General features: G+C 37.9%; 1 long non-coding RNA gene across 1 annotated transcript; it reads right to left on the bottom strand.

Moving 5' to 3' along the window:
* Positions 1 to 3,406: 3,406 nt before the first annotated feature.
* LOC147485657 (uncharacterized) lies at positions 3,407 to 4,593 on the bottom strand. The gene is made up of 2 exons (XR_015201006.1): positions 4,495 to 4,593; positions 3,407 to 3,648 (listed from the first exon to the last, which is right to left on the bottom strand). It is a non-coding gene; the product is annotated as an uncharacterized LOC147485657 (long non-coding RNA).
* Between the last annotated feature and the right edge of the window lie 210 nt (positions 4,594 to 4,803).

Raw genomic sequence — 4,803 nt, 5'->3', positions numbered from 1 at the left:
TAATGAATAACTAACGGGAAATTATAAAGTGGATGCAATTTCACTTAACTAACTTCAAATAATAATTAATGGGAAATCGGAAACTTGATGCAATTGCATTGAACTAACATAAAAGAATTATTAATGAGAAATTGGAAACTGAATGCAATGTACTACATTAAACTAACCTCAAAGAATAATTAATGGAAAATCAGAAACTTGATGCAAATGCATTGAACTAATAACCTTAAAACATGTTTGTATTATATGTAGGGAGAATAAATGTTTCGACAAATATAGTTTTGCATTTTAAGAAGTGTTTATCATAATTTTTTTTATTATGATTAAGAATGTCATGTTATTCAAGTAGCTTCAATATTATTTTCATCACATTGGGCATTCTCACAAAACTTCAATCAAACTTTTATTATTAAACCTAACAACAAAAAAGAAGTCTATGAGTTTTATCAATGTTTGATGCTTCCTTTTTATAGAGAGTGGTGCAAAAAATTTGAATGACTATTAATATAATTTTCATATCTCATAGCTATGCATAGTTGCTAATATTTTTTACAATAATTTAATATAACGACACCCGTTCGTAGGACGGGATCAAAAGCTAGTTTGTGCTAGTACCCCTAATCCACAAATCAAGCAGGAAAAATGTTCTGGGCCCCATAAATGTGGCCCAATAAAATCCCAATTCAATACAAACTCACACTCAAAGCCCATGCTCAGAGCTTATTTACAAAAAGCCCATGCTCAGAGCTTATCTACAAAAAACCCACACTCAAAGCCCATGCTCAGAGTCCATGCTACAAAAAAGCCCACGCTCAGAACTTATCTACAGAAAAGCCCACGCTCAGAGCCCATGCTCAGAGCTTATCTACAAAAAGCTCACGCTCAAAGCCTACATACCTACACGTAAAATCAATTGCGCACATGTTTTGCGAGTCAAACAACTTCCACAACTTCTTCCATAATTTCGTCTACAACTCCGTCCACATTCAAGAGTCACTTCTATCAACTTTATATCGTGTGACAGTTCTCCCGCCAGTTCTCCAACTTCATCCCACGATTGGAATATTGGAGAACAAGAAAGTAACTATCACCAATCCTACCTATACAATCAAACCTTCGTCATTTTTCCAGAACTACGCATCGAGACTTGATCCCAAGCAATATTTTTGGGTACGTAGGCAACTTCAAAACTAAAGTCCAGTCTCAACTCTCCCCAACAACCATCTCCTTTGCAATATCACTTCCGACCCAACTGGTGTGTTTTAGCAAATCTTGTCGAAACAAAAACCATTCCAATCTTTGCAGAAAGTTTAACTCCATTGTGGAGGGATACCAAAAAGCCTTGGGTCAGTTTATCAACAAAACTAAAAGTAGAATCTTCTTTGGGGGGTTTACACAGGAAAGGAAGGACAACACTATACAAGAACTGAATATGAAGGAAGGGGTTTTACCTGAGAATTACTTAGGCATTCCCTTACACCAAGGAAGTGTCACAAGAGCATGCATAAAAAAAAGACTGTCGAGTTGGAAAGGCAAAAGATTGTTTTCTCATCAAGTATGTGCTTACAAGTATTCCGATCTACAACATGGCCATTTACTAATGGCCTCAGTCGTTGATAAAAAGAGATGGAAGCAGTTATGAGAATTTTTTATGGACTGGTGATCCGACCATCTGGAAAGGTGTGACAGTGAGCTGGGCAAGAACTTGTAAACCATATGATGAAGGGGCCTGGGCATCAGAAGGCTCAAAGATATCAAAACTTCTATGCTGATGAAATTAGCATGGGAGGTTCTTAATGGCTCGTCTGACTTAAGCTTAGTTCAAAATATTACAATCTTGATGGAGAAATAATTAACTTCTACAAGCCTACTACCAGCTGGTCGGGCTGAAGAAAGCGAGGATATTAGACCGAACACTCAGTGGGTTATTGCTAATGGGGAGAAGGCGGACTTGTGGCGGCAAATTGGTTGGGGCCAAAATCTCTCAAAGATACTCTAAACATCAGCACACATGCCCTCAAAGGATGTACATCCAAAGTTTGTGACTTGATACAGGAGGATAAGTGGTGTATCCCTACTGCAGTAGAAGAAGTTATATTTTTCTTTTTTGATTCAAGTAGAAGAAGTTATCTATAGTGTTGGATTACATGTGAATTCGGTTGTGAAATGTGACTCACTGTATGAGGACTACATGGTATGGTGTCCGGATACGGAGAGTAAGTTCTCCACGAAATCAACTCATGAGACAATCAGAAAGAAGAGACCAAAATCATCCAGAAAGGTATACCTACTGATGACCGGGTTCAATTACAGCATGTGTACCAGGCATCTCGATATAACTTGTGCAAGGTAAGTTGTGAAACTCGTAAACATATCTTCTGGCAATGCCCATTTTCTCAGAAACTTTGGGCTTGGATCTCCCATTCTTTCGGTCAATCTACTCCAATAAGCACACTGCCAATAAGAAATCTCCAAGATACTCTTGAACGTGAAAAAAGATTGGAGCCCAAGATTGAAACAATTGTGGATTTCAGCCATCACCTCTGGCTTGGTGATGGCTCTTGAGTTGCAATCAAACATAATACTTGGTGAGCCTCTGGAAGCAGAGAAATCTTGTTTTATTTGAAGATAAGAACCCAAATCGGGATGCAAGTATTATGTTCGATTGCAACTCAAGATTACTGCGAGACCTTCAAATGATCATAGCAAGAATTAAAAATCCTTTCTTTCTGGAATGTAAACCCCAGGCCAAAGAAAGCACCTTAACTCAAACAATGTGCATGGATTCCATCGGACCCGACATCCTTAAGCTCAATACCAATGGTGCAGCAATCGGGAACCCGAGTACTTAAGGTATAGGCGTTGTGGGTCGAGACAGAATGGAAGAGTTTATCTTCTCCATGTGGAAAAACATCAGTAGTGGTCCAACTACAGGGCAGAATTTGTGGCTGTCATAGGAGTCCAATGTGCTATAACCAAAGGTTGGCTCAAGGTATGGGTTGAAACTGATTCCAAAGCAGCAAAGATTGCTTTTGAGATTGGTGAAATACCTTGGGCGATGCAGGCTCGCTGGTAGAATTGCCAGAGGAAGCTACACACCTTTAATATCACATCAATTTGGAGGGAGGCCAACTTTTCAAGTCTTTGTACTTGACGGAAAACCTCCCTGGCTACAGAAATGGAAAGCACCATACGAGTGTTTCATGAGAGTTGTATAATGAGAATACTTTTTACTTGGGTGATGAGCATTCATTTCCTGCCGTATGCATTAGGTGGTGCAGTCTACTTTTTGCTCCTTTTAATAGAATTTACACTTAACCAGCAAAAAAAAAATAGTAATATATCAAAAGAAGCAACCCTTATAAGCAAGTTGATAAGATGCAAGTCAGCAACATTAAAAGAGGCATAAGGAAATCCAGTTCTTCCCACATTCAGTAATAAACGGTAACGAATTCGTAGTGTATCAAAGAAGCAAATCAATTTGCAAAAGCAAACAGGGAAAACAAAGAAACATTACATCGATCATATCACTAAAGGAAGAATAACATCACTCAATTTCGAACGATAACACTTTTTTGACTGTGCAATCTCCATAAGCCCCTTCGCTTCCTCAACCTTGGACCCTTTCACCAACCCATCAACCACAACCTGCACTACGCCCGCGGAAACATGACAATTAGAGCCAATACTCTTTTCACAAAGCTTAAGAGCAAGACCAAACTCCCCTTTCCCACAAACACAGGGAATGAGTGCCTCAAAAGTGAACCAATCCGGAACAATACCACTCTTCAACATATTATCATATACGCTTTTAGCTTCATCCAGATTCCCATTATTGCCATACCATTTTATCAAAACATTATACGTAAAAAGATTAGGGTTCTCTACGTTATTCCCAAGCTGTTCAACTAATTAACGAAACCCTGCAACTTAGCATTATAACTTATTATATCCGGGACAATCCCACTCTCTTCCATCCTAGCCCAAATCCTCAAACTTACCATCCCTATAAAACCCATTCAGCAGTGTATTAAATGTAATCAAACTCGGCTCCACCCCATCCAACATGGAACGAGCATTCTCCCACTTCCCCATTTCAATAAAAGCTTGAATAAAACAAGAATTTGTAGAAAATCTCATAGGTGAAGCAAATCAAACCTATTTTTAAATACAGCATATAACTAAACAAAACTAGAGTGGTTAGGAATACCGCGGATATTCTACAGAAAAAATTGAAATCGTCGAAGTGAGTGTGGCTTATAAATAGGAAGATGAGGAGATAACGGGCTGAAGGATATTCTTTCTTTTTGTAATTAGATCATTACGGAGAAGGAAAATCCGACAACTTCTTCAAAGAGGGTTCTCTAAACAACTTGTGAGTCTCATCAAACTTGTTAGACACAACACTAGCATTAGCATTTAAAAGTGCATTATACATCTTAACAGTACGTTCAGGCAATTCATCAAACAGTTTTAAAGCATGATCAAACATACCCGGTTTCCCATATAAAGAAATAAGTCTCATAGCAAAACCTTGTTTAGTAATATCATCAAACTTGTTCTTGTTCTGATGATGTTCCAACACTTGTTGACTTTTGTGACTTTTGTCTTCTGACTTTTGTGAGGCTTATGAGTTAAGCTTTCTCCTTATTGTAGTAAAAACAATTCGATTTTAGTTAAACTTGATGAACATGTATTACTTTGTGTGTATAGATCTTGCATTTTAAAACTATTAAGAATCTAACTGATCAATTTAGACTTCTGAGGTTTTGAGTTTATTTTTTCTTTGTGATTGCAGCATGG

The sequence above is a fragment of the Coptis chinensis genome, chromosome 7, assembly GCF_015680905.1.
Source record: "Coptis chinensis isolate HL-2020 chromosome 7, ASM1568090v1, whole genome shotgun sequence".
NCBI classification, from domain to species: domain Eukaryota; kingdom Viridiplantae; phylum Streptophyta; class Magnoliopsida; order Ranunculales; family Ranunculaceae; genus Coptis; species Coptis chinensis.
Note: the sequence above shows the minus strand (reverse complement) of the source record. Positions and strands in the feature narration are given on the sequence as shown.